We start from the raw sequence: 23,269 nt of genomic DNA on the forward strand, positions 1-23,269 counted from the left end.
CTTGTATGAAAGGTTTTAGATACAAAGCGGAACGCGTTATCGTCTACGATCGTAGTGAATGTTAACAGAGGTTTGCCAAGTTTGGGGTTATACGCGGAAGAAGTCGCGGGTAGAGGCTAGTATATGTATTAAATAATAGACGTACCGTGTATGAGCAGACAATATCGTAAAGATAAATGGGGTTGGTCGACACGTCAACCGACGTCCACAGTGACGCATGATCACTTAGCGGGCGCCGACGGAGGAGCGGAAGCGGTATTAAATTAATAATAAATAAATAAAATTTTATTTATCCAAATGTAGATCGTTAAACCGATTTTAAGCAATGCAGTTGACATAATAAATAAATAAATAAAATAAAAATATAAAAGCCTTTATTATTCCAATTCATTATTACCAATATTGGCCGTGCAATATTTTCTTATAATTAATTTACTTTTCGCACTTAAACTATCGTGAGACATATTTCAAAATATTTATCAGTACGGTTTTTACTCACTATTGTGCGTATACGTCACAGTGCACGACGTACAACCGCCGCGGACACTCGTGCCTGAGGATGGATTCCCAAAGAATCCGAAACATGTCGCCAAAAGCGACTAAAAATAGTAGTGAGTAAACACCGTACTGATAAATATTTTAATTCACTTTGATTACATTGTTTCTTTTTAAAATCGCATGCCTTTAAAATTTATGTAGTGTTGTAAAATGATTATGAATAATAATTTATTGTTTTAATTCACATTCGTGCAATTATTATTATTTTCCCTTTTTTATAAATTGTTCATTGAGATAAGAATAATTATTAATTAAAGATATTTGAACACGTTATTATTTAGGTGTGGACCCCTCGGCGGGTAAAGGCCTCTTCTAGGCATTTCCTATTGTCTCTGTTAGACGCTATTTCCGTCCAATTTTCCGCGGCTATCTCTACGATCTCGCCTTCCCTTCCTTTTGGCCTTCCGTATCTGCGGTCTCCGTCTGGCCCTTTCCATGTAGTTGACATAGGTCATTATATAACGTTTCTCTGATGTTTTTTTTTTACTACTACACTAGCACTATGCATGGTGGTAACAAACACGGTAGGAAAAATTTAAGTGAAATCTTGGATTCATATTTCCATTATATTTAAAAAAAAAAGGTGGTGACGTACTTATCTTACTGGCTTAAATAACCAATGAAATCTACTAGTACCGCTTAAATCACCATATCAGGTAAAGTTAAATGTATATCAAATGTTGAAAAGTGTTCAATTGCTTCATATAATATAAGATGCAGTAAAATACTTTGTATGTCAATATACACTGTGTTACTTGAGCCACTGAAAACCTGAGACACCCCAAGTTTTTTTTTATTTTGAACTCAACTTTGGTATTTATTCTATAATCCGATAAATATTTAAAATAATATTAGTTGTTTAGTTTTCTTAACAATTCTATTCGACTGGTAATTCTACACAAGATGCTTCGTCAGCACTGAGTCAGCGCTGCAGACGCATCTGCATGATAAAAAAAAACAAAATTATGTTTTATTTTTGTATTTAATATACACAGAGGCACTTTTTAAACGCCCCTTTCACCCGCTTTCCGCTCCCACCCTCACATCGAGCCACAAAAAACGAGTGATAGGTATCAGAGCCAGCTGACCGCTCACCGCGCCCGGCCGTTTCGATGCCATTAAAAACAACTCTTTTTAACATTCTGATGTTTGAAAAAAGAACGGCGAATGAGTGATACAGGTCCGAACTGTGTGTTTTTTTATTAATGTGGTTTTAGATTTGTGTTAAATTAAGCTTATAAAGTTGGTTGGTACCTAGTTGGTTTTCTTAATAAGAACTGATAAGAACTATAGTTTGTTTAATAGATTTCCAAAATTCTGCTGCTTAAAAAAAAGAACTGCCTGATGAGTGATGTAGGTCCGAATCGTGCAGTGAATTTAGTTTTTTTGTAATAATCACGACTTTAGACGTTGTTAAATTACGTTTATAATGTTAATTTTTAACAAGCAGAAACGTCTGCGATCGATGCTATTAAGCTTAGAATAAATTTAAAAGTGGAAAAATTACTGCCTTGGGTGAGACTTGAACTCACGGCCTCTGGATTTATTCTAAGTTTATAATGTTGATTGTTTGTTGGTTTTCTTAATTAGAGAGATAGTTTGATTAAATATTTACTGTTAAACAATTAAAGCGCTCCAAATTTGAGTTCAAACAAAATTAGCTTAATTTACAGTTTACATTTCGATCTAAGTTCGAAAATGCCTTTTGTTTTGCAGAAAGTGCCTTTGAATTTTCTTAAAAGTGAAAACAGGATCGTCAAATTACGTGCAAGGAAATTGAACTTGAAAACTTTTTTTCGGTTTATTGTGTTAAAAGTTTTGTGCTTATAACCTGTGAATTTGTTTTATGGTTTATGAATTTTATGATGGATTTAAAATGGATTCCAATAAAAAGGTCAGTCGTTTATTATTTCCGCTTATTTTTTTTTAACTTACAGGTCAATTCAAACGTGCACTGACATCAAACCGATATTGGAATCATACCAGATAGCTGTCATCCGCGCGCGCCTCGCTCGCACTAATACTTGTGCGGATAAGTTTGAGTGAAATGAATGACAATGACACTATGACAGCTAACTGATATGATTCCAATATCATTCTAATCAGGGATCGTTACCGGTATAACTTAAAATCAAAATATCGCGTAGCATATGAAATATTTCTTTGATATTGTAGAATGGTGTTTAGATAAGGGCAATGAGTTATCGGATCACCTAAATTAAATGGAAAATTATACATAAACAACCGAGATACCGAAATTGAATACCGTTTAATTTGTATATTCGATCCCTGATTCTAATATCGATTTGATGTCAGTGCACGTTGTTCAAATTCGCCTGACAGCCAACGCTCGTAACGCGCGTTTTTGCTACGTAACGGGAAAATACTCTGCTCCTACGGCGTAGCAATCGTACTCGTATTATACGCCACTAGTTAGACTAAGCTAACTGCACCGTGTTTGTTAGCACAGTGTGCGTGTTATTTTAAACGTCACAAGTTCATAGAAGTTTGACGTTTATGATAACACTTTCACACATTGTGTTATGAAACACGGCGCAGAGGCTTAACCCAACTCTAGAAGACAAGCGCTTATTGGCGTAGACGCCGCAAAATGGAAGCCACTCTACCGTCGTAATGCCCACGGTCCTATCCGTAGTACCAAAGATAGATATAACTCCGTAATAGATGGACACAGTCTAAGGAAAAAACGTGCCTCGAAAATCACGAAAATTTGTTTCTCGATCAGAGGGCGCCACTAGTTTTGGCCTACTCTCGTATAGAGGGCGTTGACGGTTTCGTTTGTTATTTATAATTTTAATGCATATCAGTGAAAGAACATGGGTCTAAATCATATAAAAATAATTAATGCAAATAAAAAAATCATTTATCCATATTTAAATACATTTTAACGTATTTTTATAAATCTTCATTTTTAGTTTTAAAGTATGCCGATAGATGGCAGTGAATTTACAGCGGTTACAAAATTTACTATGACAGTACCGCTCTATCTTATTATATCCTCTTTGATAGTACTAATTACTTTGATGTTATTTAAATTTTTTCGTCTGTCCGTCTGTCTGTCACCAGGCTGTATCTCATGAACCGTGATAGCTAGACAGTTAAAATTTTCACAGATGATGTATTTCTGTTGCCGCTTTTATTTTTAAGGCCTTTATTTTAAGTTTATTTATAGTTTACTGCTATTTAATTGTGTAGTGTCGTTAAATAAATAATTAGTCTGATTATTACTTTATTGTTTACTTCATACCGCATAATGTGCCTGGATTTAAGTACTTACTGTTTCGTATGTCCATAGAGTAACTTATACTAGAGCGGTACTGTTATAGTAAATTTTGTAACCCCAGTAAATTCACTGCCATCTGTCGACACACTTTAAAACTAAAAATTAAGATTTATAAAAATATGATAGAATGTATTTAAATATAGATAAATGATTTTTTTTATTTGCATTAATTATTTTTTCGATTTTGACCCATGTTCTTTCACTGGTATGCGTTAAAATTGTTAAATAACAAACGAAACCGTCAACGCCATCTATACGACAGTAGGCCAAAACTAGTAGCGCCCTCTGGAGAATCAAATTTTCTTAGTTTTCGAGGCACGTTTTTTCCTTAGACTGTATCCATCTATTACGGAGTTATATCTATCTTTGGTATGTCTTATCCTACAAAAAATAAACTATAAATACTCAATCTATTTTTCCTATTTGGGGTAAACACTGAACGTTTATTTCGGTAAAATCAGCACGTTTCACCTTTTTATCGATGATCGTAAAAACGGCACTGGTGTGTCGTAAAAACAGTTTTTTTCTTTATTTAGGACTGGATGCTGCGTATCGACACTATAAAATCGACATCGGCTTTTTTTATTTATTCATGTATTTATTTAGGGACTTTTAATCTTAAGATTACGCCAGTCCCATCGTACCTTAATCTAAATTAAACTCATCTACGGCCTGACAGTATACTGACTAATATAATTATACACAAATAAATATATCTCCTTTGCCTCTTCTGAGATTGGTGCCGCCTTATTAATCGGCTTGTGATTGATATTTATTTGTACTTATATGTTTCTTACTTGTAAATCTATGTATTTTTATCAAAAAGCTGATCGTAGAAGGACATTTATTGCTTATTTTCAATTATTAAGTGATTCTGTTTTTATAAAGGTGCATTTGAGTGAGTGAAAGAAGAGCTATTCTGAACACTATTGCAAATAGACGCGGGAAAATGATTGGACACTTAATACGACACGACTACTTCTTTAAAACTATCCTGGAGGGGCGGATAGGAAGGAAGCGGGGTAGAGGAAAACCCAGACGCAGCTTTTTAGATCAAGTGAAAGAAAAAGTAGGGGTCGTGTCGTATCAAAAAGTCAAAGAGCTGGCGCGGGATAGGGAAAGCTGGAAGATACTCCGCCGACAAGAGAATAACTCTTAAGTTAATCCCAGGTAGCAAAATGACGTCAAATGACGTCAGCGACGTCATAATGACGTAATAATGCCGTCATTATGATGTCGCTGACGTCATAATGACGGCATTTTGCTACCTGGGATGATGATGATGCATTTTGGTATGACTGTAACTGCGAAAGCAGGGTAATTTTGATAATCGCTAATATCTGTCTACTAACACTTTCTACTGTTGCAATAGTAAGCAAGATGCCTTATGATTATTTCTAATGTAATTTTAATTTAATAAACATAATTTATTGCAACTTTAATTCTAGACATAATTTGTTTTCATTATTCTCAATGATGAATTAGCATCTAAAAATTCATACATCATGTGAATTTAAAGGGGAAAAGAATACAACATTTAAGAAAATGATGAAAGCTTGGCTGTGTGGGAAATGTTTCTACAGTGTGGGCGAGTTCCTTAATAGTTAAGTTAATATGATATGCATGGACTTAGGCTAGTTTAATCTAATTTGTATGCCAGTTTGTAGGCACAATGTGGAGATCCTATGTAATTACATATTGTAAATAGTTTTAAGACCTCTGTAACCCATATTGACAATCAATCAATCAATCGATGTGATAATAATTTATTTTCTGATGTTGACATGTAATATTTTAAGAATATTACGAATAAATTGGTATGAGTATGAGTATAAGCATTGCAGTATCGTGTATACCCCAGTACCATTTATACGTCATTATGACGTCAGCGACGTCATTATGACGTAATAATGCCGTCATTATGACGTCCCTGACGTCATTTTGCTACCTGGGTATAGCCAAAATGTGCAGTGCTTCTAGTTTAGTAGATATTCGTGATTTTTAAAATTACCTCGGCGTAGTTAGTAGTAGTACTAGTAGTAATCACTTTATTGTATTGTACACAACACAGGTTTACAAAAATAAATTATAGTAATGGAAGTACAAAGGCGAGCTTATCCCTATAAGGGATCTCTTCCAGCTAACCTTCGAGTAGATGAGTGGAAAACTATAGCCAGGTCAGATAGACAAACTTACAGTATGTACAAATTAATATTTAAAAAAAGAAATAACACTAAAGATTAAAATACATAAAATACAAACTAGCATACATACATACAATACTAAATATATATTATAATATATATAAATATCACAAGTGTAAGAAAATAAAAATAAAGGTTAGTACTTAACCAGATCACGCTGATTGGAAAGCCAAAGCTTCTTCAGGTTAACCCACTGCAAGGTGCATTTAACATTATTTTATTATTATAGTTCAATAAAATCACCCAAGTAAAAAAAAGACAATAACAAACCTTCAATTCTAACCGAGTACGTTTTTCCCTTCTTATCGCAAATGCAGTACTTGCATGAATAAAATAGTTTAAATAAAGACCTTAAGGCGGTTCCCTGAGCCAGAAGGCGAAAAATCTCCTTATATAATCCTGTTTTTCTAAGAGGCGTTGATATTCGTAGACGTGGAAAAAATATATGTAGTTCTTGACTATAATATATTATCTTTAATATCATAGCTTCCGATACACGAATTATGACACTTCGCTCGATACAATTAATTCCCAAAGTAACCTCTAACTCGGACTTTTAATCCAACTTTACTCGGTTATTTATTATGTGATACTATAAACAAAAAAAGAAGAAAAAACAATCTTAACTTAAATAATAATTTCATAGCTTTCGAATTTCGATATTGTAGGGTAACGTTTTTAAAATAAATAAAAATCGACAAAAATCGATCAGACTTGACACTTGGCGCGCATGATCTTTCCCGTTCTTTCTTGCGAAATGTGACAGAGACAGCGGCAAACCAATGGAACGGCCTTAAAAGGAGTACAAGATAAACAATTGCATGATTTTTCCAGTGTGATTACTGAATTTGCGATAAGCAGGGCAGAATTTAATCTATTAAAAAGACTACCAGAACAATAAAACCCAATTTACTTTGTGAAGAATTTGTAGCCAACAAAATTGCAAAGCAACAAAGTTGCATAAACAATGTTGCCACTGTATCTGGCATGTCTGCGGCTTAGATTATATGCAAATGTGACAGTTGACATGTAACAATGTTACATTTCCATTTGTCTTTGGAAACTATGCGTACCTAGATCGAGAATTCAAACAGGCATGTTACTCTATACACGCGCGCGCCATCGCCATTGAGGTATTTATTTATTTATTTAATCTTTATTGCACAAAAGAAAACCTTACAGTACAAAAGGCGGACTTAATGCCATAAGGCATTCTCTATCAGTCAACCTTAAGGCTAAGCAGAGAAATTGTGGGCGGTGCTACAAATACAACAGCAAAAATAAAATAAAAATAACATACAATTACATATATACAAATATAATATACATATATACTATATATAATATATATATAAATAACGACGAGACTCATTATGAAACTAATAAAAATACACTAAGAAACTTTCTTTCCGCTAGCATAGAAAGCAGCAGCAGGTATAGAACATACAACGCGACTTGAAACGTAGAACTTTCCTAACGCTCGGTCAATTAACATAGGTACCCCGACTTGACGGGTGCAATTTGGTTTGACGTTTAAATCGTGCGAGGACAATTAAAACTATAAGTCGATGTCGATTAAAGTATGACTGGCGTTTGAGACTAATGGGTGCTGGGGGACAGAGGCTATTGCCTTTATTAGGGAAGTGGGACGTCGCATTAGGGAGAAGGGGTCTGGCGCCCGCGCGGGTTCGTACCTGGTGCAAAGGTTGTCTATCGCAATTCAACGTGGTAACGCGGCTAGTGTGATGGGCACCTTTGCGCCAGGGACAACTCGGAGGGACTTTTTGACTAGGCTTAAGTTTAGTCTTAAGTTGTTATTGTATTCTTATTTTTTTTTGTTATACTGACATTTTAATAAATAAATGATTATTGACAGAATGACTAGAATCAAACTCACAGATATTTATAGTTGCTATAAGAATAAATCAAAGAGGTTTGCAAATATACTCTCTTAATTTAGCTGGAGACGAGCAAAGCGAAGCGCAAGGGCACTAGGTACCTGCCTTTTCTCGAAGCGCTTCGTCGTTTATTTGAACCCTCATAACTTGGGTTTGGATTATACCAGATAAACAAAATTCTCGGGATATGATATCAATAGTGGACTTATTTAGCATAAAAAATTTCAATTGCATAGCTTTTGTACTTTACATTTTATTCATATCTAAAACCCCAATTTTGTCACTGAATCACTCACTCACTGATGATCATCAAAACTCTCTTCCTGAAGTCCTTGGAAGCTGAAATTTGGCTATGTAAGATAGTATTAGTACACAAACAACAAAAAAATCTAAAACTTGAAATTTTTAGCCCCTAAGGGGGTGAAGGGGGGTGAATTTTGTATGGGGAATCGAGAACTTTGTATGGGGAGAGAAGAATCTCTAATTATTTTTGAATAAAAGAGTTTATTCAAAAAGTTGGACATAGGTACATAATAAAAGTAAACGATAATACTTAGAAACTAAGTGAAAAGGAAAGTGGCTCAGCTAATGTCTGTGCCAAAAGGTTTCGGGGCAAACGAACTATACTAGTGTGATTTACGAATGGCCAACTAATAAACAATTGACATAGGCTGTTGACCCGCGATTGGTTGTAAATTAAATTGGCCATTTCTAGCTGCATTCAACGTTATTGCACTCCAGTGGAAATGCATTTGTGCATAGCCCAGTGGCTCTGGCATATGAGTGCATACACACATGAAAGAGCACTCTGATGCCGATTGGCATATGCAATTAATTGAATTTCCTATTTTATAAATTAGGGCAAGGATATTTTAATTTCACTATAAATAATCTTTTCTTTTTTTTATATTTGTTTCTGAGTTATGGATGTTTTCTAATGTATATAAGTAATCATAATAATAATCATAATTTTATTGATACAGGTAATTGTTTACACGTCAAGTTTCGGTAAATAATATTTGATTACATTTAATTAAAAGTATATACCTATGTATTATATATATCATCGTCTAGTACCCATAACACAAGCCTTATTGAGCTTACTGTGGGACTAGGTCGATCTGAGTAAAATTGTCCCATAATATTTTTTTATTATATATTTTCTGTATCGGCCCTCGCTTCGCTCGGAATCGATAATTTGCTCGGGGTGAAATTGGTTGTTTTAATTTAAGCTCTTGATGTGTAATTTACTATTAAGAAACAATAGGATCAAGTTGAAAATTCAGGTTCCAAGAACAAAAATGACACCTATCTTTATAATCAAATATCATTCCTAAAGCTAACCCTTAAATGCATGATTTTTTCTTTTTGCCCGAAATTAAAAATCACATAATTAGCCTCATGCATGAAGTTTATATTTGAACGAAATATGTTTTATTCGGATGTTTGTTACCGTTATATAATGTTACAAATGCATTTCCGTTTTTAAATTACCATTTAATTACTTAAAATTATAAATAAAAAGTACAAAAATTTGCCCGCGAAAAGCTAGTGAGCGAAACGCTCGAATCGAATTCGCGCCTAAAATTATGAGCGTTTCAACCGCTCAAAAATTTTCAACATTTTAAATATTTTTTAATAAAATAATGTTAAGGTTTACACAAGTATTTTTATCATTTCCGATGTTCCAACGATATAAATTATGAATCCAAAAATAAAAATAAATTAATGCATGGAGCTAATTGTTTACTGATTCTGGGAAAAAGATTAAATAAAATTTAAACATCAATTTTTACTGCTAAATCAGTGTTAGAAGTTACATAGGGTAAATCATAATTTATGTAAATATACAATTATTGGTAAAAGACATGAAAAATCTTAGTACCATCATAAATTTACACTATTTGTGATATACCTATTATAAATATAAAATAATTGCAAACCCCAAAACAAAACCGCCTAAATCACATAGGTACTAAAAAAACTTTTCCAGATTTTCCAAATTTTCCGACATTTAGTCTTAAAACATATGTAATTTTGTAAAACTAAAATACTGCGGAAATTTGAATAAAAAATCGGAATTTACTATAAAACTAGATACAGGAACAAATAGATTTTATCTAATTGTGCATAAAATTATATGTAATCGAATTTAAACTGTTGTGAGACATACTAACATAAAAAGAAGTCAGTCTAAACCATGAAATTATTTAAAATTATATTTTATTTGGTTTCATATCAGGCTCAGTTACCCTATAAATGTAGGTATATTTTAAAATTATATGTCTTTGCTGCGTAGGCCGCTATACGCAGCAAAAACATATAATTTTAAAATATACCTACATTTATAGGGTAACTGAACCTGATATGAAACCAAATAAAATTCTCCAGCGTTTTATCTTTAAATAAGCGCCATTTACAGCACTCGGTACAAAGCTCAAATATATAGGTATATTGCACCTTATCTTTATTGTTTTAAGGTTGAAAATATGTCTACGTTTAGTTTTGGGACCATCTAGAGAGTTGTTACATAGAATTTATACGGTAGTGGAAATTTATTTGTCTGCAGGCAGCTATTACACTTGTAATGTTAGATCGAGAGGATTTTTGAGATATAACAAGTGGTTGCAATAAAGTTTAACTATTTATACTTATGAAATAAAACCATGAAAATGGATTATATCGCGTATATTGAACTTATACATCCCGACGTTCTCGGTGTAAAGGGTTGGAAACGTCGGGATGTATAAGTTTAATGTACGCGATATAATCCGTTTTCATAGCTTTATTTCATGAGTAACTATAGACAAGAGCTGTTTTAAGTTATTATTTACTTTAGGCATTTGTATATTTTTAAAAGAATTCAAAAATATCGAAGGAGAAGGTTATCAATTTGATACCTTTGCTTTTTCAGTCATGTTCTTCTTGCAATAATGAAGACTGCAGGAGCGATATTAGATAAAATTTTGTTTGCAGGAGGGGTCAAATATCTCTGTACATATTAACCCCACCCCGCAACCCGCATTAGGCCAGCCTGTAGGCCGAGCACATGATTGACGCGACAGTACCCGTCTTTTACTAACTGTATAAATTAAAGGGGGACGGGTAGTCTATGTCGCGGCGAGATACTCTCGCGCCAATCATGTGCTAGCCCGGCTGGGGACTGTAGTCAAACCCCTTTCGCGCATGTCAGGTATGACGCTACCGACTACTTAATTTGTCATGGGCACTATCATTTAAAGCCTCAAGAAAATAAACAAAACCAAGTATTTGGTCAAAAATCAACAAAAAAGTGAATGATGGAATACTAGTACTATACGCTCTGCCACGAAGACCGTCTTATAGAAAAGTTTATTTTTTTCTTAATGACATGGGTTTATATGTAAATATTTGATTGGAAATAATAGGCAAGATATTAAATTATAATTATAGTACACAATTGTATATTTTCGTAGGTAGTTTTTATAAGAATTTCCGCGAGCTAGTAAAAAAGCCGATTTTCATGATATTTTTTTATACTTCCAGTATATAGCCTCCATGTCGTGTCCGACAACGGCGACCTTTACAAAAAGTTATAGTTTTCCCCTAAGTTTTCATTTTTCTAATTAACTGCTATAATATTGCACATAACTGTGTGTACATAGTATACCTTTGGATCAGGTTACGGGCCGTGAATAGCGGCTAACCGACGTGTATACATGATGTGAGGTTTGATGTGGGAACAAAGGCCGTGAATATTAATCAATTGCGACATTACCATACATGAAAGGAGTAAAACCTCTGAGCTTAAATTCCTATTTTCCGCATTTAAATGCGTACTTAAATTGCTAATAAAAAAAACGCATTTCGGGTATTAAAAAATCCGGCCAAGTGCTAGTCGGATTCGCGCACAGAGGTCCCGTACTTTTTAGTATTTGTTGTTATAGCGGCAACAGAAATACATCATCTGTGAAAATATCAACTGTCTAGCTATCACGGTTCATGAGATCCAGCCTGGTGACAGACAGACGGACAGACGGACAGACGGACTGCGGAGTCTTAGTAATATGTTCCCGTTTTTACCCTTTTACGTCTTAAATTAAATTAAATTAAATACTGTCTTTACGTTCCTAATGATAGGCTGCAATGTATCGTGTTGCAGGCATTTTTAGGGTTCCGTACCCAAAGAGTGAAAACGGGACCCTATTACTAAGACTCCGCTTCTGTCTGTCTGTCTGTCTATCACCAGGCTGTATATCATGAACCGTGATAGCTAGACAGTTAAATTGTTCACAGCTGATGTATTTCTGTTGCCGCTATAACAACAAATACTAAAAACAGAATAAAATTAACATTTAAGTGGGGCTCCCATACAACAAACGTGATTTATTTGCCGTTTTTTGCGTAGTGGTACGGAATCCTTAGTGCGCGAGTCCGAATCGCACTTGGCCGGTTTTTGCGAGACGCGCCAGCAATGGACTTTCAATCAATATTGCCGACCTCGGCCAGCAAAGAGACTTTGAACCGCGCGTCGCGTACCTAGACTTACAGTAATAACATATACCTACTAATCTATGACCAAGACCACGCACCACGCCGTAAATTGAGCTTTTTGCATTTACATTGAAAAGGACTATGCAATACTAAACATGCCTTGACCGGGATAGAATTTGCTTATAAATATACAGCGCGCTTATATATATTTTAATACGAATTGTTTGTACCTATCGAAGATGTACATTATAGCTTTGATGGGTTTATGAATGTAGCGGCTAACCGGCGTGTGTACATGTGACGTTTGATGTGGGAACAATGGGCGAATAATAATCAATTTCGACATTATAAAGTACATAAAAGGAGCAGTGTAAAGCCTCCCTGAATACCTATTTTCGCATTTAGGTACACTCACGGACTTTAATTGTTGAGTCATTTAGAGTTTACTTTACATAGAATATATCATGTGTGTAAAGAATGTATGAGGTACTGTGAGGCGATGGATAAGCGTGAATCATCTGTTTTGTTTGTATTAGTTTTTTTTTCTTACATTTGTTCTGTTGTCCTTTCTAGACTGTATCATGTACCTAGTTGTATAAATACTTTCTATTATAAATTTCTCAGTGTATTAGTTCGCTGTAATGCTGTGTAAATTTTTTGAATTAATAAAATAAAAAAAATAAAAAAATCATACCGTTAGTATTGACAACCACATTAGCTGTAGGGGATACCGAGGTGAGTTGTGACAGAGGAGAGTTGTGACATTGTCGAGTTCGCAACAGTGCACGTTTGTTAGCTAGTAACTTGAAGTAACAAACGCGCGCTATTGCGATCTCGTTATTAATTAATAGATTCCAAAAAATCGACAATGTCACAACTCTCCTCTGTCACAAATCACCTCGGTCTCCCCTACGCATTCACCCAATTATGGGTTTGATTCACAAGAAATCCTAATCATTGTTTTATAGCCTGTTAAACAAATTTGTCAGTAGAAATTACAAAAAAATATTTTTTTTAAATATGCCGCTTTTTTCTACCGACGGAAATGGCTTTAAAGACTATATTTTTCTTAAATATGTACATTTTTTAAATATTTAGATTATTTTGAACGGAGAACAAATTTGAAACAGGGATACCTACTTTTAGAGTTATAGAGGTAAAACGTTCAAACCCGCGCGATTGCCAAATCTTCCGTCGCAAGTTTTGCGCGTGCCATATCTTCTGTCCCATTCTGTTTTCCTGTATTTATATGCTTCCTCTTAAGGAGATAAGCCGAAGTAAACTCCAAATTGTTGTAGTCTAACCCAATTTGCGGTCGGTCAGGGTGGATTAAATTACATTTATCCAAGAAATTGATGTATAATTCAATAATCCAGGGCCGTAGCTCACACTGTTAAACTCGGTTATGGCTTCAAGTAGTAGTAGAATAAGTAGTAGGAAAAGTAGAGAAAATTGTCAAATTCAAATATAAATCATGGTTTTTCAAGTATTTGATAGTCTTTCAAGGTCAGAAAGCTGAATTTAACAAGATAATTTTGTCAATATTTGTGACTCTTTCAATAGAATACCTACTGTATGAATAACAAACATATTGTCATTTGCAATAAAGTGAAATTGGGAGATCTGCGTTCTCGCTCGGTCGATTATCTGTCTATTGAGGTTCAAGTCGGCTTTTAACTTTTCATAAAATAAAGGAAAACCTTAACAAAAAAATAATTATAAAAACAACCACGCATCGCAACGCATTAATCATGTATAAGTTTAAATTAAGATTTACCCCCGGCGTTTCGAAGACAGCGTTGTCCCCGTGGTCTCGGAGAAGACTGGCTAAAGTTGACATCAACATCTAGCCGCGCGAGTTTTTCGAACTACCCGCACTTGGTCTTGTTTATCAACTGCACGGGTAGTTCGAAAAACTCGCGCGGCTAGAAAATGTTGATGTCAACTTTAGCCAGTCTTCTCCGAGAACACGGCGACAACGCCGTCCTCGAAACGTCGGAGGTAAATCTTAAAACTAAATAATACGCGTTTAAGTCCCGTTTTATAATTTAATAATGTGTCAAAAATCGTGAGTTTAAACCAGCAAGTACCTTAAAAATATTCATAATAACAATTATGCCAACTATTGTTTTTTGTTATTCTCGGTGTGAGCAGCACACAAATTCACAATAACTTTAACTACAAACTTACGTATGCCTTTTCTCAAAAGTATAACTGCCTATAAATTCGACATTTTCTACCGCAAAAACAATTTTGCACTTAACGCATTTCTCAAGTCGCTAAGAGTTTTTATTTTCTTTGATATTTTCTTTTCACATTTTGCCTCTTGCGCAAAATTACTTTGTAGACAATTTTGGTTAGAGTTTCGCATAATTTAATAATCTTTGATGTTGATTTTATATTTATCAGGAAAGTAGACGGCCGCTTATACGTATAAACATAGTCCCCATTTTCCTCTCTGGATATTAATTGACACGATGGAAAATATTTTTACGCAATTTGATTTACATAATTATAAATTACCTAAGCTATTTAATTTATTTTTAGGAGTTTTTAATTATTATAAGAGTTAGGAGCGAAAACCAAATTACGACGGATAAAATTTTTGGACGCTCCTAACTTATAATACAAAAAAACCGAAAAGTCATAAAAATTGTTTTTATTTTTTTATAATTTAATATCCAGAGAGGAAAACGGGGACTGCTTTTGTATAAGGAAGCTGTCGTCCACTTTCCTCTTGAAAGGTAGCTTTATTGAATTTGATATTAAACGTCAGGCTGCTGAAGTACCTAGTAGAAAATAAAGACAGATCAAAAAAAATATACCGACAGTCTTAATGAAAGATCAAATCTTAATGTCAAAGGGGAATATTTTTGGAGACGGTTGGATACTGAATGTGTTAGAATTGATTCGTTCTAAAAGAAATCACCACCACACTTACATGTAACTAGAACTAGATTTTTTTAAAGATTTTCTCAATTGCTGTATTTTTTTTAAATGTAGTGTGCACATTTTTATTGTATTGTGTAAATAAATGATTTTTACTAAAGAAATTGGTTTTATAAAATTAGTTCAATAGTTATGGCTCAATAAAATAATATTAAATGTTTAAAATGAAAAAGTGCTGCAAAATGTATTATTTTTAAACTAAAAACAGTGTTACCTACTTAATTGAACCTATAACCTTAAAGTTTTAATGTTAAATTTCACGCCTTATTATCAAAAAGAAAAAAAGTCGACTATGACTAAGGCTATGTTCAATTTGACATATTTTTATGAGGTTAGAAGTTTGTTTTATTAGGTTTCTTTGATAATTTTTCATTTTGATTACCATTTGGTAACTATACGTAACGATTTAAAATTGGTAATCAGGACTACACTTTTCTAATAGGTTTTCCTGTGATCTATAGGTAAAGAACTATTTTGTGTATTTTTTCCAAATTTTAGACCCAGTAGTTTCGGAGATAAAGCGGGGGAATGGTCATTTCTTGTATATTTTCTTGAATAACTTCTAAACTGTTAATCCTAAAATTATAAAAAAAAAATTTAGTTTCTCACAATGAGATCTTTGATATGTAACACGATATGGTTTGAAAAACTTTATTTTTTAATTTTCTCATTTACCCCCCAAAAGTAGTCCCCATATTTAAATTTTATTTGTTTACGTTACATGTCCATCTTTGGGTCACAAACTTAAATATGTATACCAAATTTCAACTTAATTGGTTCAGTAGTTTCTCAAAAAATAGGCTGTGACAGACGGACAGACAGACAGACGCACGAGTGATCCTATAAGGGTTCCGTTTTTTCCTTTTGAGGTACGGAACCCTAAAAATCAACCCACTGAAAAGCACAAAATATTTTTTTATATACTCCACCTCTATCCTTGTCCAGTCTCTATCCCATCGTAAAGCAAATATCTGCCAAAAAGTCATTAATACCTAATAATAAGCAAATTAATAACCATCAGCGTAATTCCTTAGTTTTTGAAGGCGGTGCCAAACCAACAACAACAATTATTATACATAAATAGATAGTGTTATCAATACTTAAGGAATAAATGATTTTATTTTATGTTTTCCTCATTATTTACAAGCTTTTATTTAACTTGCTGTTTTGTATTTTTGTTTGGTTGGTTTCCAGCACTTAAAGTTAATACTAGTTTACTGAACAATCTACAAAACGACCAAAACAAAACAACAACAAACCATTGAACACACCCATTTTATCGTACATTAAATCTTCTGCTATTAACCCTGTCAATAACCTTGACACCGATTCCCATTTCACGTATTTGTAACGGTTTTGATGTTTATTTTTAAGAACATTCACGCTGATTGGTGCGTGCGAAATGAAATGAAAGTCGTGAGCGAAGTGCGCACCAATCACCAAGACCATCATCAAGGTATCAAAACAAGATCAAAAGCCTAACCAAATGTTGAATCAGAATTGGTCTTTCTGTCATCTGTCTAAATGACGTCCTTAAACGGCCTGGACTGGCGCCTAATTAACAAAAGGTCAGCAGTAAACGGAATGACAGCTGTAAACTGTGGTTATTGCTAGGAAACGTGATTTACTCTAAGACACACATTTGAACATAAATCTTGACACAGTACCATCGCCCACGCTGTTAACTGACAGTTCGTAAACCTTATTACAAAAGGCAGGTCCACCAAATGGACAGTTAAGAGTGTTGCTGTTTGTACCACAAAACTTGCTAAGGTTTAAGTGGAGAATACCGACATAAAAATTATAGCTGGGAAGACCGTCATAAGGCAAGAACTCTCGTGTTTGTATATCGTATATCGCTCAGAAAAAAGTAAGAAAGGAAGAGCTTTTGTAAGTGGATATGTGATAGTTAAAAGCGATGAAAAGGCTTGTAGACGGCCTTCCCTTATAGACGGTCTTCTACACATTCGTCTTACATTTTTAACACATTTGTATTGACTTTACTTGTGACTAACAATGTAATAAGATCTTGCAAGTAGAATTTTCAACTTCTAATAGCCGTATTGATTTGAATATTTACAAATGAATATATATTTTGTCTTTATCTATGAAATTGGCATTTTATTACAGATATTATTTTGTACGTAATTTATTAACTTCAATTGCAACTTCCAAAATTTTTAATTTCAATAGTATATAGCAAAGGTTTTCAATACAAATAATAGGTTTTTATTTTTTATTTAGTGTTTCAAATTAAAGCTTGAAAACCACCCTTTTCATGTACTGCCGGTTCAAGTGTATCAATTACGTATAGTTTTATTATGCTAACTATTTATGCTATTAAGATATGTGTAACGTACTTTAAAAGTTTTCAATATTCCTAACAAAATTTTGTTTGTTTTGAATTTGACATTGAATAGAATAGAATAGAATAGAATAGAATAGAAAACGTTTATTGTAAAAATCTACATACAGCACCATACAAATTTAAAAAGAAGAAGATCTTATACACTAACACGTAAAATTACAAGTAGCTTATACTAACATGCAATAATTACAATATTGATGCTGCTATAGAGGCTACAAATGGACACCACTCAGCATATGCTCTAACATATAGGTATATGCTACAGCGCTGGTCTTCCGTGGAGCCCAGGGCAAGAAGATAGCTCAGAACAGTAAAGGCAGTAACTAATAATAAGGACAAATTAGAAACAATATACAAGGAAAAAATTGAAAGTGGATGTGGAAGTGAGTGGTTTGGGAATATGTAAAAATATATATAAAGAGGTGTAAGTCAAGCATGTATTTAGTTTAATATATAGTGGAGCATATATGCCTTAAGGCATTAGATCTGCCATTGTACCATCATGTATTGAGCAAAAAATATTAAATAAACATATATATATATAATCGAATAAATAAATAATGATTAAATTTATAAAATACAATAACTAATAAATATTTGTGAGTTAGTACTTGGTAGTTAGTTGTAAATAGGTTTTTAGAGAAGGCATCGATCGACGATTTAAACTAACAGAAAAATATCCGTTATATTCAATATCACTCACGCAAATAAGTAAGACACCTATGGAATAATCTAGCTAAGATGCATGGAGCGCGAGGAACACGGCAGTTGCAAGCTGAAAAGATATCGTTTAAATTTAAGTTTAAAAGTGAATAAAGTTTTAGAGTTACGTATTGGAGGGGGTATGTTGTTCCAGCATTTCGTAGCAGAGTAGCGAAAACTGCCACGAAACGCTGCTGAACTGCCGTGTCTCGGACAGATTAGTCGAATAGCATCTCTCATAGGGCGGGTGGAGTACGATAACTTGTTAAAAAGGTATTGGGGCTGTTGAAAATTTACTACACCGAAAAGTAAGGTCGCAAAATGCAACGATCGACGTGCTTCCATTTTCAACATCTTACCAGTGTTAAGATAAGGGGTGACATGAGTACGTGGAGGTATGGGGAAACAGAAACGGGCACAGGCATTCTGGATGCGTTGAAGGAGTGCCTTTGAACGAGCCAGTAAGCAACCGTTGATCACAGTATCGACATAGTTGAGTTTAGATAATATTAAGGTGTCGCATAATTTTATTCTAAGGTCGACACTGAGATATTGACGAACCTGGTATAGTACTTTCAATCTATAGTAGCAATTTTTAGCGACATCGATCACATGTTGTTCAAAACGCAAGCGCTCGTCTATGTGTAGGCCAAGGTTCCGGGCTGCAGAGACTCGCTCGAGGCGATCACTTCCGAGCATAACATTAATATCAAAGCTGGTTACTTTGTCAACTTGGCCTTTAGTGCCAAGCACTAGAAACTTTGACTTGTCGGGGTTAAGGACTAAGTCACACTGTCCAGACCATACGTCGATACGATCAAGATCCTGATTCAACAGCTCCAAAGCAGTTTGTGTCTCCCGTGGATGGAACGTTTTATAAATTTGCAGATCATCTGCATACATGTGATAGTGACAGTTCTTTATACAACTCGTAATGTCTGCCACGTACAAAATAAACAAAACGGGACCCAGAATCGATCCCTGAGGGACTCCGCAATTTATAGATGTATTTAAAGAGTAATCTGTTAGTCCAGAATAATTACGAAGCCCAACTTTCTGGGAACGACCAGAGAGATAGCTATCAAACCATTTTATGGTTCCGACGTCGAAACCATAGTAAGCAAGTTTAGACAACAATAGCGAAATATTTATAGTGTCGAAGGCTCTGGAAAAGTCCAGGAGGACAAGGATTGATGCCTCTCCTTTATCCTGCGCTGTTAGTATGTCATCGATTACGTCCAGGAGTGCCGTGGCTGTGCTGCGCGCTTTCCGAAACCCAGACTGCTTATTTGGTAATATGTTATTTGCTTCTAAGAAATCTGTTAATTGCCGACATACCACTTTCTCCAGAATTTTCGACACGAAACACAGGATGCTAATAGGCCTGAGGTCCTTTAGGTCAGTAGGTTCAGGAGTTTTGGGTATAGGCCTGACTATCGCCGATTTCCAGTCATCTGGGAAAACACCAGTGCAGATGGATTGGTTGATGATGCTTGTGATGATATGTAAAGTTCTAGGCAAGGTAAGTTCAACCATATCCAACGTGATGTTGTCAGTGCCTACTGCATTGCTTGAGAAAGATTTGATGATCCTCAAAACAGTGCCTTCATCTACTGGTTTCAACATGAACTTCGCGGAACCAAATCTATGGAACTCATAATACATTAAACTGGTTAGGGTGACACCTCTTCTCGTGGGTAAATTAATAAAGTGACTGTTAATCTGATCTGGATTGTTAAAATTAGGAGGCAGATCATTACGCTTTTTAAAATCGGCGATGTTACTTTTGATATTTTGCCACAGAACTTTGGGATTATTTTGATTATTTGTAATATATGTCTGATAAAAGGCTGACTTTTCGGTAAAAATAGCTGTGTTAACTATGTTTTTTAAATCCTTATAGTATTGTTTATGTGAGTCAAGCCCAGTTCGGCGAGCTCTTGTGTGCGCTACTCACGGACACTAAATCACGGAGCCGCATCATCTCCCTGACTGTAGGAGTGATCCAAGGATGAAGTCGTTTTTTTATTAGAATTTTTTTAAAAGGCGCGTGAAGTTCAAAAAGCTGTATAATGGACATATTGAAACGGAAAAGAGTATCGTTGACGTTGTCACACACCAAGCGTTCCCAGTTTATAGAATCAAGGTCAGCGTTAAACCTGTGCATATCAATATCCTTAAGCGGTCTGTACACTAACCATCTTGGAACCGGCTTATTTTTCCTAATGTTAAGCTCACAGGTGATAAACGCATGGTGACTGAGGTCAGGAATATAGTTCACCGCTACATGTCCTATTTTTGCATTTGAACATATTATATCTATTTGCTGAATATTCCGCAAAATTAAATGTATGGAAGTTACAGTTACATAAACATACAATACAGTTTTCATAAAACTCTCCATACAAAACGCTACAGGTCCATATAATACAATACAGGTGGCTCGAAAATACGTAAACATTTTTTTTCGGCTAGCTGAATACCACTAAATATCACGTGGGAAAGACGGGGGTTTGCGATAAATAATCTTCAAAACATCTCACGCAATTAATTAACGCCCCTTACAACCGGCAAGGAGGTGTGATTTACTTGAGCCACGGAATCAGAAATCATGCTACATATTCTCGTATCTCTGCTTCTTTAAACAAAAATCGCTGAAATGGTAAATAAATGTACCCATCCAATCTATTTCACTCAAGAATGAATTTGCTTTCGTGCAAACTGTTTTGAGCACATTATAATATCATGGTTATGTCGAATCAGTTCTGCGTTATGATATTACAATATGGGGCAATTTCATTAAAGTCAACTGAACTTTTTTAAGCTCAAAAATATTTGATTTTGCTTAATGTATACAGCTTTTGCCAAATTAGGTAGCAAAAGACCCATAAACCCTTGTTAATGACAGTTGTAAACAGTAATTATGGTTGGCTACCAAGTGTGGTTTATACGTAACCACAGATTACGTAAGGTCAGAGAGAAATAAACACTACAGACTGTAAACGTCCCGAAGATTTTTTTTCCTTTACAACTTAAGTAAGTAAGGTGCTTTGGGGTTTTTTGATATATTTTTAAGAAAGAGTATCTTCGTGATCGAATTCGAAAGCCACATACGGAGTTGGGAAATCTATGACCTTTTTTGCCGTACTCAATAATGCGTTAAGAACAATGAAAGGTTGACACGGGATATTTCAAAAGATCTTATAATATGATAAGATAAATGTTTATTTGCAAGAGTGTAGGTACATAGACGTACTCTTATTGTAATTAGGTAATCTCATTTTTAACTTTATATAATTTTTGTTTTTCCTATGTACCACAACAATGTTTAAATGTAAAATGTATCCACGAATGCAGTGTCGAGACAAACCCGATAGGGTTTCACGGCACTTTTCTGGCTGATGTAATGTAAGATTTTAATATAGAATAAATAATAATAATAATAATAGTTACAAGATGTTAGGGTGATAATTCTGGTTTCCATTTACATTCAGCCATTTATTGGCGTGCAAAATTCTGTCGCAGTTTATACACATAGTAAATAAATATCAACATATTACAGAAAACTAATTGGCAATATCAACCCTATCATATACACAACATAAATACATCAATCATCATAACCACCGACGCAACCACCCGATTCAACGGAGCCACGCCGTTTAGTCGCCTAAATAGTGTTTAGTTTTTAAGTTTATAAAATGCATAATATATATGTTAGAGTGTAAGGTATTTGTAATATGTGTCTTGTTGCCTGTTTTTTTACATAAATAAATAAGAGAAGCTAAATTGCAGTTGATTTGGAAATTTGTTCCCTGTACATGTGCTTCCACGACTAGTGACGCGGAGCCAACTGAAGTCAAAAGTCAGGTAAACATGCGTTACACCATGTAACGTTACCAGAATAGACACACCTCCTCTCCTCCTGGCTCCATAGAAAACCAGCGCCATTGACAACGCTTAGTCGTGCCAACTGCATTGCTGAGTGGAGACCATTTCAGCCTCACATCCTTATCTGTTAGTTTTGTATTTTTCACCTTTGTTTTTTTCTTTCTTGTTGTTGTTAATGTATCTTTGTAATGTAATAATGATGTGTTGCCTGAATAAATATTATTCTATTCTATTCTATTCTATAATAGAAATTGCTTCTAGTTTAGTATACATATTTGTGTTTTTCGTATTTATCTCATTTTCGAAGTTACTCCAATCCAATGCATTATTTTCCATCGTATTTTCACGGAAACGTACGAACGTGTCTTGATATTTCAGCCAGTCTCGGTACAAAAAGTACTGAGGATGACCGACTTATGACAAATACGAACGTTTCCGAGAAAATACGATGGAAAACAATTATACAATATGTACATCTGTACGAGCATTTGCTGCGTCTAGTTTCCTTTATTTATTTATTTAATCTTTATTGCACAGTAAACGTTGTACAAAAGGCAAACTTAATGTCAGAAGCAGTATCTACCAGTTAAACTTCGGGCCAAACAGTAATTAATAGTGGCGGGATAAATATATTAACAATAAAAAATTGAATGCTAAATATAAATATTTATTATATTTCCTTTCTGTGCCCCAAACGTTTTAAATGGTATCTCTAATGAAAACTAGAAAGCATTTATCACCAAATTGCCTGCCTTTTGTATCGCACACAACGTTTTACACTGCAAATGGCTTCTGATTCTATTCCCGCCGACAAAGTGCGCCGCACAAAGTGGGGCAAAGAGTAGTGTTGTGCTGATTTCGGGTTTTTTCTTTATTCTTGTCCGGGATTATTCTAAAGAATAATGCAGAAATACAACTATAG

General features: G+C 34.5%; 2 protein-coding genes and 1 long non-coding RNA gene across 3 annotated transcripts in view; 1 reads left to right on the plus strand and 2 right to left on the minus strand.

The window, feature by feature from the left end:
- The window catches only part of LOC134750990 (NADH dehydrogenase [ubiquinone] 1 beta subcomplex subunit 3), a 519,415-nt gene that overhangs the window by 361,790 nt on the left and 134,356 nt on the right, over positions 1 to 23,269 (minus strand). The gene's annotated exons all lie outside the window — the stretch shown is intronic.
- The window catches only part of LOC134751280 (uncharacterized), a 223,096-nt gene that overhangs the window by 120,689 nt on the left and 79,138 nt on the right, over positions 1 to 23,269 (plus strand). The window lies entirely within an intron of this gene.
- LOC134751145 (uncharacterized) lies at positions 21,664 to 22,061 on the minus strand. Its single transcript, XR_010128610.1, has 2 exons — positions 21,910 to 22,061; positions 21,664 to 21,711 (listed from the first exon to the last, which is right to left on the minus strand). It is a non-coding gene; the product is annotated as an uncharacterized LOC134751145 (long non-coding RNA).

Source organism: Cydia strobilella, chromosome 21, assembly GCF_947568885.1.
Source record: "Cydia strobilella chromosome 21, ilCydStro3.1, whole genome shotgun sequence".
Taxonomy (NCBI): domain Eukaryota; kingdom Metazoa; phylum Arthropoda; class Insecta; order Lepidoptera; family Tortricidae; genus Cydia; species Cydia strobilella.